The 14,534-nt window shown below is 46.3% G+C and overlaps 1 protein-coding gene across 11 annotated transcripts in view; it reads right to left on the bottom strand.

Moving 5' to 3' along the window:
• Positions 1-14,534, bottom strand: part of SDCCAG8 (SHH signaling and ciliogenesis regulator SDCCAG8) — a 229,343-nt gene that overhangs the window by 32,188 nt on the left and 182,621 nt on the right. The gene's annotated exons all lie outside the window — the stretch shown is intronic.

Below are 14,534 nucleotides of genomic sequence, written 5' to 3'. Positions count from 1 at the left end.
ACCTGATGAAAGAAAGGGCAGTGCCTCAGTGCAGAGAAGGCCTTGGGGACTTTCTAGGAAAACCATTTCATTGGCAGCCGCTGGAGGAGACCCAGCTAAAGCTCTTTAAATACCATACGCGCTAGAGATGCTCGTGTGTTCTAGCTGACCGAGACGCGGGGACTTGAGCGCTGCGGGAAGAAAAGAGCACAACTTCCAGGGGCTCCACAAACGTTCGCCCGGCACCTGAGAAACGGGGGAGAACAACCCGAGAGGATTTCTCTCCAAGGAGGTCATGCTGTTGTTGGACTTGCGGGAATTATGTCAAGATGTTTCTGGGAAAGTGCGAGGAGCAAAACCCGGCTGGTGGGAAGGAGGCAAAGTCCAATCCAACCTCCTCGGACAGAGATGGAGGGAAGCACTTAGTGGCGTCGTCGAGATGACTTGACTCAGCTTTGTGTAAACAACATTCTGAACGCGTTTTCTTTGAGCTCCGGCCACAGCGACTACCCAAATACATTAGATACCGGCCCCTCCCGTCCCAGAGGTCACAGGGCTTCTAGAAAGACCCCTGCACATGGGAAAGGAAGGCAGCAAACAGGTGTGTGAGGGGCGGGCCTGGGTGCAGGTGCGCCGTCTTCGACTTCAGATGAATTCATTCAAGAAAGCTACTCCGTTGACTCCACAGCATCGTGTACTACTGATGAACAAAAAAAGGCACAACGGTCCATTTATATGCCCCAATAACCCTGAAATAGAGGAACTACAATGGACCGTCTCACTGGTAACAAAGGTTTCAGTGCAATCAGTTTCAAAACACAGCAGATTGGTAACGTCCTTCCAATCCGGCTCGACGTGCCAAGAAAGAGAAAGTGTTTCCCATCGAAGCACATTCTTTGAAGACTAAGAAAATGGACTTTTAAACCCTCTCAAGGACTCCGCTAGTCATGCCACAGACAGTCAGCAGGAACGACTGGCTCCTGGAGCCACACTGCGGGACTGCAACAGAGACAGCAGAGCCGCCGCCTTCCCCAACCAGCGCGCGTGGGATCCCGAGGCCCGGGACACCTTGCCCACCACAGCCCGGAACAGTCAGGCTGACCCACTGCACTTCCTCTTTGATCAACCTTATATCTGACTGTATTTTAGTAAATTATCCATGTAGTTGTATTTTGACAGCTCTCTTTACAGCAGTAAAACAAAATGTGTGCATCGCAAATGGCAAAGATTCAAATTTCAGCTATGTTTATCCAAAATAGCACTGAACTGCTTCTGTACTTATGCTATACTGCCTACAGCTTCACGGAAGGGAAGACAGATGGGATGAATTTAGCAGGGAAACAGCTGTGGCTTGAAGAAGAGACAAGCGAAAGTTTTGCTATCAGGCTTCATTATGTATCAAGGTACCAGTAAAATGTGTATCCGTAAGGCAGCCAAAAAAGTGTTTTTCATTTGACTAGTGATAATTACCCTTTCTCAACAGCTGACAATGTTCTAAGTGGCATTAAATAGGTATAATAATTAGGCAATAAGCTACAACAGGCACCGCCTCGCTGGGAATCGCGGTTCCCCTCAGGTGAGCTGGAAGGTGCGGGCCGGGGGCTGCGGACTTCAGCCCCTGGAGGGACGCAGCGAGCCCACCGAGTGGGCTGGGGGCAGCGCACACAGATAGGACACGGGAGAAAGAACCCCCCCCCCCCTCAGGTGAGACCAGACAGTGGGAGCTTCTTGGCGTGACTGTGACGTCACCGAAAGAAAGTCACTCACCCACCCTCCAGCCTTATCATCGGACTCTTCATGATTAACAGGCCCCCTTGGCCCATTGCCCCCCCCCCCCGCCCCCCCCCCCCCGCCCCCGAAATACAATTCCTCCAGCTCCTGGAAATGGAGCTTTGGGCTGCTAATCCTCCAAAACATCCTTGTCTATGTTAAAATGTCCAATGAGATGTTCCCCAAAACTGGGCCCATATCAACTTTCAGAGGAGAGGAAGTTGAGGTGGTGATCAGTCACTTTGCCAGTTTAAGACGGCTTGGATGAACCAGCCCTGGCTGGCGCGGGTTCCATCCCGACCTGCGGCCTCAGGGAACACTGACAGTCGTGCGCGAGACCCTCCAGTACAAGGAATGCTCATGGCACAAACTCTGTGTTTAAGAAACCGTGCATTTTGTGGGGTGTATATATGTACATACACACACTGATATATATGTATATTATTAACACCTGATAAATTGCTCTGTGAAATACATTTTTTATAAATCTAATTTGTGCCACGCTGATGAATAGCAGCCTCGAGCCCCACCAGATCTGCAACGTAGATACTGCCACGGTGACAGGAAGGAGACAGACAGAGCCTAAAAAAGGAACATACTGCGACATCCAGGCAATAGAGCTGGTGTGACAGTGACACTTGGTGGCACAAGGTTTACCCCACCGCCTCTGAGCGGTAACACGTGGGAAGCATTAACCTGCTCAACAGCCCGTGCAAACAGACGAGAACACTGCCTTCCTGAAGGTAACACCATCACCCCCTCTTCGCGCTTGTGCAAGGATATATACTTTTTTTTTTCTTTCACGTACACCCATTGTCCCCAGTAGCCTTTTTGTAAGGCTCCTCCATATTTCCAGTGACTTTTGTTCCTGGCAACACTTCTCGGGACTCTCCCTGACTACGACCGGACAAGCCCCCTCTTGGCCACTGGGTCCACTAGGACCATCAACTCTGCTGGAGACAGGAAGGTGTTGTGCAGAGCGAGTGCACAGGCTCTGGAGTGAGGCACCAAGTGTGACATCACAGTAAACTGTCAATCCTTAGCAACGGCATTTTTTTACTATGGGGAGAAAGGATTTTACTGAATTGTCCTTCCTGCCATTCCCTTGTTTCAAATTACCGCTACTTCCTGTTCTTCTCCTTATTCCTCAACTGCCTTGAATTTAAGGTAACAGAAACGTATCTGAGAGTGTGATTACTCTAGGCTCTCCACCACATTTTATCCCGTCGATTAGCCCGTGAGGTTTTCACAGAGACACCGTTAGGCGTAAGAAACACACTCGACGCTGACGTCACGTACGTTGGGACTCAGTTCAGAAACGGACGGGATGCTCCTGGCGGGACCACAGTTGTGGTTTAGGGGTAGGACAGCAGCTCAGGGAACACAGAGAATGAGAACATAGAGCGATCCTGTGTCTCATTGGTACCACAGGAGGCACTTTTCAAAAACCAGCATCATGCGGGGCGCCTGGGTAGCTCAGTCAGTCAGGCGTCTGACTCTTCATTTATGCTCAGGTCATGATCTCAGGGTCCGGAGATGGAGCTCTGTGCTCAGCGGGGAGTCTGCCTGAGATTCTCTCTCCCCCTCTGCCCACCCCCCGCCCCCTGCTTGCTTGTTCACGCTCTCTAAAATAAATAAATAGCGATTGGCATTGTGAGAGCTAAAATATTCCTAAGGTTCTTCACATCAGTATCCCTTCTTCACAGACGTGGGTTTGGGGTTCTGCCTCTGTCATGTGGTACCTGTGTGACCTCACTGTGCCTCAGTTTCCTGAGTAGTACTTGCCTCATAGGATGGATATAAGAATTAAATGTGTTAATAACGTGCTTAGAACAAGGACAATGGCCGGTGCATAGTAAGTACTATCTAAGGTTAGCTACTGCTATAATAATGAGAATTCTAATAATAACTTATTACATATGTACGATGTGTTGCATAATTAGGTAGACTGTAATCATCATTATTGTAAGGGGTGTCAGCAAATTTGTACACAGCAGCAAGAGCTTTAGTGCAATGTGTAATGCTGTCAAACCATGGGAACTGGAGGTCACCTAGGGTGGAACCAGGATCGCTGAAGCCACGAAATGAGAGTAGAGACAGGGCCCTGGGTGCACCAGGCTGAAGGTGGGGATGAATTTCTCTTGCAGCAAAAATCTTAAGATCCTCATCTGAAACATCCAGACTTCTTCCCGAGAAGTCTGCGCCCAAAATTAGTGACTTGGTCAGACCCACACGAATGTCAAGCTCACATCGAGCCGTGTCCTGTCCTCTCGAGACATACTGGGCTGTCTCCCAGGACAGGATGCATGGATCTCCGTCCCTACCAGGAGACCTGATGCTATTCCTGACAGAGAGAGATCCGTTGGGTATTGCAGCCAGAAAGAGAAGAAACACACCGCAGTCCAGCGGCAATGCGGGCTCCATACAAGCCAACAAATCCTCTGTCTCTTGCTTTCCTCACGGTGTAAGTGATGGTAACCACCTCTGATAAGCACTTCACCAAGAGGATGGAGCGTGCCGAGCGAAATTCATACAGCATGAGGTTGCAATTCCACAAACACAGAAATTATCTCTCTTTTAAGAATCAATTTCGAGGGGCACTTGGGTGGCTCAGTGGGTTAAAGCCTCTGCGTTCAGCTCAGGTCATGATCTCAGGGTCCTGGGATCAAGCCCCGCATCTGCTTCCTCCTCTATCTCTGCCTGCCTCTCTGCCTGCTTGTGATCTCTGTCTGTCAAATAAATAAAATCTTAAAAAAAAAAAAAAAAGACTCAATTTCGACTGCCTTCAATCGATATGTTAAGGACAAAAGCTTTCTAAGACGAATGCGACAGTGAACTTAGAGACGGACTTTGACATCAACCACCAACATTACAAATGTCATATTTGCACAAAGACTGCCACCAGCAGAAAGTTCAGAAGTAAATACACTGCATTTAAAAAACCGCTTCTCAATGCTGATGAAGCCGTTATAAATATGGAGACGCGTGGGGCAAGCAAAGCCAAAGCGTTTTTACTTAAAGAGTGGCATCTCTCCACATCTCTTCTGCAGGGCTCTTGCGTTACATTTAAGAAGAAAGAACACTGCCTTGGATGCAAAACCCACTATGAAACAACGAAGACCTTTACATGACTTATCTCTAGTTTGCAATAATTTCCACTGTTGACTGGACATGGAGAATGAAACTTCTTTTGTGTCTCCAGGATCAACAAAGGAGACTCAGGCCGAACTTGACCATTTGTAGGATTCTTTCCATAAAGAAAAATTAGGAAATAATTGATAAGCTAATTGTGATAAAGCAAGATACCCATTCATTACTCCCAAGCACTAATGTTTCCAGCATGTGTGATGAATACCTATGATTTCTCCATCCGTTTTCATTTTTGGAAGTTCATCTCCATATATTCTGCGACAATCTGCTCCCCTAGAATTGGGAATTTGAATAGAGCAGATTTGGTTGCTTTTTTTTCCCCCCAGATGAATGCACAAAGACCCTTAAAAAACAAACGTTCTTTAGAAGACAGCACGATGAGTGTATTTCACATTAAATAAAAATATAGCATCTACACCAAAAGACTTTCAGGCTGAACTCTGGCCATTCCCCCTCCCTCGAGCCCAGTTCTACAATAGGAAGTTAAATAAAAGCATAATAAAAGGTCCAGGAAAAGCACAATGAGAAAGAGGAGATAAACGGAAGACTGGCCCTCAGAATAAAAAGAAAAGGAAGAAAAAAACCTCCGTCTCATCAAAAACAAAAAGTAAACTACTTTCCCCGGCCCCACACCCCTTTCTTAATGCTGGGAATGACCCACTTTGACCTAGGTATATTAGAATAAAAATAAAGGTGAAAAGACTGGTTTTCCTTATGTCTATGCGTGAAAAGAACCACAGACACAGCCAACAGCTCACTCTAATGTCTTCTAAGAAATCATTTTCTGAAGCACATTCTCCCACACTAGCTTCATTATAAACGACGCACCCATTTTTTTAAAAATACTACTTATTTTGCCCATCTCTGCCCAAATCTGTCATCTGACTCTGTTCCAGAAATGCCCCCCACAGCTTTTATCTCTCAGTACACCCAAAGGCCCAGTGGATTGGGATCAGCCGCGCGACCCACACCAGCTACAGGACGGTAAGGGAATGTCGCGGCGGCCGGGGCAGGATCAAGGGTGAACAGAACCTGCGCACTCTTCTCAGACCTAATGACGTCGGGCTCTCCCTTTCAGTTAATCCACGAGAGAGGAGATGAAGGAGAGAACTTTCCGTCAAGACAAACTCGACAGATCAGCAGTTGAGGACACACAAAACTTGGATGGTGAGACCAAGGAAGGGGGCCAGTGATCCAAGCTCCCCCTGCCCACCACCCCTTCTCCCCCTGACCCCGCCCCCCAGAGTAGTCACTGGACTCCCTGCGACCTCGGTCCTCGCTCCCTGAATACACCTGCCTTGGGTGCAGAGTCCATTCTGACCCCTTTTTCATCTCCTTAGGGCCCAGGATCGTGCCCAACCAAATCCTGGGAGAGATCTGAAACTGCTGGTTTGTTGGGTTTAATATTTTCAAATGCACTCTGCCCTTGAAGTGTGGCACGGGAGTTCTAACATACGGAATTGTGCTTTACAAGCACTCTGAGGGAAATTTACTACAGCGATTATGTTGCTAAGTGAAGAATGACCACTTAGCTAATCCATTTTGGAAATCTGGATTTAATATATCAGGTTTGCCTAAAGCAAGATATAGTGACACCAGCTTGGCTTTCTATCAAGCTGAATTTGGAGTAAGATATTTTGATTTAGGGTCATTTATTAAATTTCAGAACCTCCAGTTTCTTAGTACAAATTAGTGTGAGCAAGATAGATGGAAGTAACGCAATTAAGTGTTTAGCAGTTGGCCTACTTTTCCATATTAGGAGAGAAAGAGACCTCAAAATTGCCTAGAAATTTTTTTGTTTTAGCTTTTTTTTTTTTTTTTTCTTAAGATTTTATTTATTTGAGAGAGAGAGTAGGAGAGAGAGAGCCCGCATGACCATGAGTTGGGGAACAGGGGGCAGGGGGAAGAGCAGAGGGAGAGGGAGAAGCAGACTCCCCACTGCGCAGGAAACCTGACCCAGGGCTGGATCCTGGGACTCTGGGATCATAACCCGAAGTGAAGGCAGATGCCAGGCACCCCCCGTTATGGCTTTTAAAACTTTTTATTCCTGGGACGCCTGCGTGGCTCAGTGGGTTAAAGCCACTGCCTTCGGCTCAGGTCATGATCTCAGGGTCCTGGGATCGAGTCCCGTGTTGGGCTCTCTGCTCAGTGGGGAGCCTGCTCCCCTTCCTCTCTCTCTACCTGCCTCTCTGCCTAATTATGATCTCTGTCTGTCAAATGAATAAATAAAATCTTAAAAAAAACACTTTTTATTCCTTCATTCTGAAATAGAAAGATTCCCTTCTTTTTTTTTTAGTAGCTTAAAAAATGAACATTTATTATCTTTTTTTAACATTTTTTTAAAATTAAATTTATTTTCAGCATAACAGTATTCATTATTTTTGCACCACACCCAGTGCTCCATGCAATCCGTGCCCTCTATAATACCCACCACCTGGTACCCCAAACTCCCACCCCCTGCCACTTCAAACCCCTCAGATTGTTTTTCAGAGTCCACAGTCTCTCATGATTCACCTCCCCTTCCAATTTCCCCCAACTCCCTTCTCCTCTCTAACAACCCTTGTCCTCCATGTTATTTGTTATGCTCCACAAATAAGTGAAACCATATGATAATTGACTCTCTCTGCTTGACTGATTTCACTCAGCATAATCTCTTCCAGTCCCGTCCATGTTGCTACAAAAGTTGGGTATTCGTCCTTTCTGATGGAGGCATAATACTCCATAGTGTATATGGACCACATCTTCCTTATCCATTCGTCCGTTGAAGGGCAGAAAGATTCCCTTCTTTTAATATAGTTGTACTTCTCTTTAAGATTGTGCCCTACATTTTTCTTGTCTTATACATCATGGCATTTTTAGTATAAGCAGTATATATCACTTTAAAATTAATACTGATTTAGGTTACTGAAACTCATACGAACCCTGCTACAAAGGTATTCCGTTCTACCTCCCCCAGGAAGTTTTCTGACCACTGGACACCCACACTATGAATGGCACATCTGGGGGGTTTATCGAAATCCTGACCACATAAATGGCCCCATAGGGCTGCAAGGCGCTAAGCTGCTCACTATCCAAGATGCAGGAGCCAGGAAAGAGGTCTCTGCAGCTGCGCCCACCAGCCAGTGGGGGACACAGGCCTATGTACCTGGGAGACCAGGCTCCAGATGGAGCATGAGTTTAGAAATCTCAATGATCTCATAATGTAACCTCTGGCAAAGGTTTCTCCCAGCGCTCTTCGCAACTCTGCGTTGGTCTCTGGCTTCAGTGTCCTCCCTGGTCAGGCCTGCGTTGCCCAGAATCTTGTCCATCAAAAGAGCATCCCCCCCACATCCAGCCCCACCCTCCATATCTGATCAACCTTGATATCTGATCAGTATTTCTCCTCCTTTCACTGCTCCCCAGGTGGTGTGTGTGAGGTGCACCCTGCCCACCTTCCTGCCCACCTTCCGGAAGAGCCCTGTTAGGCCGGTTTGGCCAGAATGCACTTTCTGTCACTTTCCATCCCCTGATTCCCACCCCCCCACGCCCACTCTGTCCCACTCCCCGCCTGCAAACCCCCACTTTTCCTTGCTGAATTTGAAATCCAGGCCAGTTCTAGACTGAGGTCTTTCTCCCCTATTTGCAAGACTTCCTGAATACAATTGTTTTTGCTGCCTGAACTCCTCTCAGGTTCCGACTTTTCCTGGACACCTCCCCAGGCCTCACTCTGCTCCTCTGGAGAATGAGCTCATGACTATGAATAATAATAAATGACATAAGAACATATTAAGCTTCGGGGCGTCTGGGTGGCTCAGTCAGTTAAGCGTCTGCCTTCCGCTCAGGTCCTAGGATCAAGTCCCACATGGGGCTCCCAGCTCAGCGGGGAGCCTGCTTCTCCCTCTGCCTGCAGCTCCCCCTCCTTGTGCTCTCTCTGACAAATAAATAAATAAAAATTCTTTAAAAAAAAATAAAAAAGAACCTATTAAGCTTAGCTAGAGCCAAACCCTTATTAGCCACCCGAAAACGCTACTTTTCTTATTCCTGCTTCAGCTACGCCACCTAACACCCCAAAGGGGCCCGGTGCCAGACCGTAGTGCCCCGGAGTGCAGGGCAGGGAGAAATGCATTCAGAGCGGACGCATCACCTGCGCGGCCCAAGACGACCCCACGTGAAGGACCCCCCTTCGCCCTGGTGACAGCGTGAGCCCACCCACAGGAAGTGGAATTTCCGCCCAGCGACCATAGTTCTCAGGTGCTCTGCTCCGCCTCGGGGTCTCACACTCATCATCTCAAAGGGAAGACAATACTAATAATCCATCTTGCACAGCGTATCCGAAGAGAAGGATCTATTTCATGTTTTAAAGGTCATTGAATATATAACAGCTAGATAGTTGAAGCAAAATACCATATTCATCAGTGAAATAGGAAAGTTTAGCAGCACTCATCTGTTCTCATTTTAAATTTACCACAGTATGTAAATGAGAGGATTTAAAAAAGCACCAAGCAAAAATCTGAGCTAGGTGCGAATGAAAAGCACAATCAGAAGCAAATTTGTGAGCCTGAAGTGCAGGAGTTTGCCAAATGGGCTGGTGCTTAGATTTTACTACTAATCTGAGTGTATGTAAAGCCAATAGAAAGATCCCAATTATTGTTAAATACCCAGAGTAGAAATTTGCTGCTAAACTGCTGTATAGTATCGGTCTCAGGTTGGCTTTTGTAAACATCTTATTGTACGTGCCGCCACGATCAGAGGAGCACCGCACACGAAGCTGAACTTTAAACACACAGTCCCAGTCACACAAAAAGAGTTGGAAGAAAACGAACGAAATACAATTGGGATTAGAGACAGAATGACCTGATTTTAGAAAGATTTTGCAGTAGTTGGGAGAATCTGCTTCCCCGGAAATAGCAGTTTTCCTACCCACTTAACATCTCAAAATACAATTGATGGCAAAATGAGACAACCTGACCGTTCTTCATGGGAGTTTTTGGGCTCAGAACACGTTTGCCATATCAGACATTCACTCCTTAACAGGGCACAGAGGCGGGGTTGTGACTCACGCTCTGGTAGGTCTTGGTGGGTCAACGGGTCACCTTGAGACATCAGCCCTCTGTCGAAACAACACCCTGTCCACTTTCTATGGAACAGACTATCTTCAAAACCCAAAATGATCCATCTGACACGAAGCCAAAGGGAAGGAGTGTTGTGTTCTCTAACCCAAGGGTGAGGAGTCGGGACGCCTGGGTGTTCATGCTAAGCTAAACCTGCAGACTTGGCCTGGGTCCCTGAGTCCGCCACACGTGTGGAATTTCGAGACGGAAAGGGCCGAGGCAACCACGGGGCCCAGGCTGAGGGACAAGGAGACAGAGCTCACACGGGTCGGGATCAAATGCTGCGCCACAGCCAGTTCTGCGAGAAGACTGAGCAGAGAGCCTAGGCTAACTTCCCAGAGTCTAACGATGCCTGAGGTTCCTTCCTTCTCCCTCAAGTTACATCAGGACCTTTATTCAACTCTGAAAAATGGGGATAGTGAAATAAATGTCTTCTCTACCTCCTAATGCTTCATCATTGGCCACGTCTCATGCCTGCCGTTCTAGGAGGTAGGACTCTGGTGGTGAGCGAGAAAGACAAGTCCTCACCTCGTGGCCCCTCTGTTCCAGGCAAGCAAAGGAAACAGGGTGAGTATGGAGAACGGTGGGTTAGGAATTCTCCAGCATTTTGAGGGTCTGACCAAGGATGGGACCTAGAACTTGGCCCGGCACAATGCAGGCACTCAACAAATGGGCTCTGCTTCCCAGAAAAAGAAATGAATAAACATTAAATTTTGCATCCATTTTTGGAAGATTCACAGCCCATCTATGGATATCAGCTTGAGAATTTCATTGCACGGATGCCTGGGTGACCCAGTCAGTTGGGTGTTGGGTGGCTGCCTTTAGCTCAGGTCAGGGTCATGGGGTCCTAGGATCAAGCCCTCATCGGGCTCCCTGCTCAGTGAGGAGTCTGCTTCTCCCTCTCCCTCTGGCCCTCCCCACCCCATTCATGCTCACTCTCTCAATAAATAAATAAAATCTTTAAAAAAAAAAAAAAAGCATTTCATTGCAGAGGGAAAGGAGAGGTCTATTAGAGGGATAAAGCCGGGGGAGGAGAAGGGCCTGAGAACCAGGAAGAAAACATGATGAAAACAGATCATTATAAGGCAAAGAAGTAAGTGCTGGGACAAGAAGTCAAAAGGGCAAAATGGACAAACGGACGGAGGGAGCTCACCCCTCTTGGGAGGGTTTGGTCAGGGAGGGTTTCTGAGAAGAGGGAGAACCTGAGCAGAGCCTTTTCTTCAAATTTTTTTTTTTTTTTTACTGTTTACATTTCCTTTTACAAAAATAACATGTGCTCAGTGCAGAAAACTTAAAACTTCTTAGACAATGTGAAGAAAATACACCAATGACCCCAGTGCTTGGAAACAGCTAATGTAAACTATGACATCCCTCCACCTCCTACACAGGTGTGTAACGGGATGGAAAACAATTTATTCACTAGGTGTTTGGAAGAAATAACTTGATAATCTGAGAAGATTCCAGAGGGACTGCTGAAGTTTTGTGCTCATCAGCTGGCCTCCTAGGGACCTTTCTCAAATGCTGGGTCATGGCCCACTAGAAGGTCATAAAATGAAAAATATGGATTGCAGTCTTAAGAACTGTTTTACTAAACTTCCTTTTGCTGTGTGTGTGTGTGTGTGTACAAGGCTGTAATGTTAACTTTCTCTTTTACTCGGGATCCAGGCTAGTAAGAGAAAGGTAAGGAATTAGTGTCCCCACAATGTGACAAAGCAAAGACACTGAAAGTGATAGGAAGAGGGTAAGCCAAAGAGAAGACAAAGGTTCCTGAGTGGAAATACAGCCTAGAAGGGACTTCGAAAGCAAGAACCGTATCAACGGAGACTGTGGTCACGTTGTTTCTAAGGGACGTGTGGTGTAAATGCTCACCATCTTCTTTCTTATAATATCCTCCACAGCAGCGTCCATGCCGACCAGTGCTTTGTGCATATGAAGTCTTCTGGAGAACTCAGAGAGATGCCGAGTTCCATATACGAGTTGGCAGAGAACAGAAATTGAGTCCACATGTGTGGGATATAAAAGCTAGAGTGTGAAGAAGATATTTTGGGTATATATCTGTATCTATTTTTTTGGCAAAAATGGAATCATATAAGATATACTACTTTTATCCTATTTCCCCTTGGAGATATGGAGATATTTTGAACATCTGTCATGTCAATAAGTGCTTTTCTGCGAACAAGCGATGTTCTTGGCATTTTAGAATTCCATTGTGGGGAATTTACGTAAGCTGTTTATGTAACCAGTGTTCTAATGTTGGACATTTTGACTATTTGATTTAATATTTTGATTTGGTGATTTTCAATACCCTTCTGTTAGAAACAAGACTACTCCTTAGAGTAGGACTGGCCAAGAAGAGGTATTTATACTTTTTCACTATACTGTATTATCTACTTAGTGTCTGTTCTATAAAGGAGGGCCCTTTTACCAGCACCAAGGCCAGGGGCAGGCGTATGGTGGGTGTACTGTAGAGAGCAGGAAGCAGCCCGGCTGGGAGGTGAAGGAAGCCCGTACACTGGCCATGCTGGGAATCAGTAAATCAGCTACAATCTCTCTTCTGATGCAATTCTTGAAACCCAATACCTGGGATTTAAAGTTCTTCTTGTTAAATCTACAAATCTAGTTTGAATAGTCATAGAAATATATGTAAATCTGAAAACAAAAATTAGACTTGCTTTACGGAAAATGTAAGCCAAATGGAAATATGACTAATATTTGTCATTTTAAGTCATTGGCTTAAGTCATAAGGCATCCCGCAGGCTCATTCCCAGGGATATAGAAATGTCACCCAGGAGGCTCAGTCAGTAAGTGCCTGACTCTTGATTTCAGCTCAGGTCATGATCTCAGGGTCATGAAATCGAGTCTGACATCAGGCTTCGCACTGTGTATGGAACCGGCTTAGGAGTCTCTCTCTCTTCCTCTGTACCTCACCCACTTGTGCACACCTTCTCTCTTTAATAAAAATTAATTATTTTTTTTAAAAAGTCCCTGGGATTTAGACCAAAGAAACAGGTACTAATAGTCATAGTTAGGAGGAAAAGTACCTGATTCCTTTCTTCTCATCACTTCTCACATCAACTACTGGCCAACTTTACCTCCTAAATACTTCCCCAACCCCCTGCCTCCCCTTCATCTCTACCGCAGGCACCAATCATTTCCTGCCTGCTTTCCCAGCCCTGTTTCACACTCTTCATTGGTTCCCCAATACCGACAGGACACAGAGACAGGTAGGTCCCTGGCACGGACCTGCAGTGTATTCCTGCTTCCCACATTCCAACACTGCCCTGTGTGTCCTTTTCGTGTGACGTCACTTCTCTCTCCAGGTTTCCTCTCTGCCTGGCATGAGCCTTGCCTCTAAAGTTAAATTTTGGGGGCGCCTGAGCGGTGCAGTCCATTAAGCACCCAACTCTTGATTTTGGCTCAGGTTGTGATCTCAGGGTCGTGAGATCGAGCCCCACGTGGGGCTCTGTGCTCAGTGTAGAGTCTGCTTAGGGCCTCTCTCTCTCCCCCTCTGTTGACACCCCGCCCCAAGCTCTCTAATAAATAAATTTATTTTAAAATAAATAAATACAGTTTTGGTGTTCCTTCTTCCAGAAAATCCTCCAACATCTCCCAGGCCTGGTTTGTGCCTCTCCCCAGTGGCCCTTTGTGGATACACACACCTCTTTGCTAAAGTCTTTACCACTTGGGGCCTGCGGGACTAGGGTGAGGGCTTTATACCTCTTTCTCCAGAGAACAGAGGTCAGCGATTGTTTAATTTTGTAGCTCTCCATGGCCTGTGGTTCCTATTATGTAAACAGGTATTCTGTTTCCTGTGTCTGGTTTTTGTTGTTGTTGTTGCTTTAGATGGACCAAACCATATTATAGCTTAAAGGGTCAAAAAGGTGAGTAAAGCCAGGTGAGTTCAAATCCCAATGGACTGGTGGAAAGAAACAAGGGCACACGTGCAATCAGTATGTCGGAATACTAACCATTAGCTAACAGCATTTAAATGAAAACAACTTCAGTTCCTAGAGAATTATTCATTAATTCAATAGAGTTTTATACACTGGGACATTGGAGATTGGGAACACGAGGTCACACTGAAGACTTCACAATCTGACAACAAGAAAGAATGTACAATGCCATGAGTGGGGCGCCCCAAAAGCTGGAAAACAGAGCATTGGGAACAAGAGTGACTAAGTACCAAGGATTAAGCAGGGACAGTCCCTGGGGAGAGCTCAGATTTTTGGTGAGCCCACCCTTTCGAACCCTGCAAATCCTACCCCAAAAGCAGTTATCGTGTGACATATCTGGAGACAGGCCCAAGAACATCTTACAGCCTTTCCTTGGGGTCATCTGCTCTCCATGCTCAAGAGGGGGAAATCTGGAACCAAGAAGGGAGCGTGGACCCCGGGGGGGGGGGTCAAAATATTAAATCAAATAGTCAAAATGTCCAACATTAGAACACTGGTTACATAAACAGCTTACGTAAATTCCCCACAATGGAATTCTAAAATGCCAAGAACATCGCTTGTTCGCAGAAGAGCATTTATTGACATGCGCTGC

The sequence above is a fragment of the Mustela lutreola genome, chromosome 14 (assembly GCF_030435805.1).
Source record: "Mustela lutreola isolate mMusLut2 chromosome 14, mMusLut2.pri, whole genome shotgun sequence".
Taxonomy (NCBI): Eukaryota; Metazoa; Chordata; class Mammalia; order Carnivora; family Mustelidae; genus Mustela; species Mustela lutreola.
The sequence above is the reverse complement of the archived record's forward strand: the minus strand, read 5'-3'. Positions and strand labels throughout refer to the sequence as shown.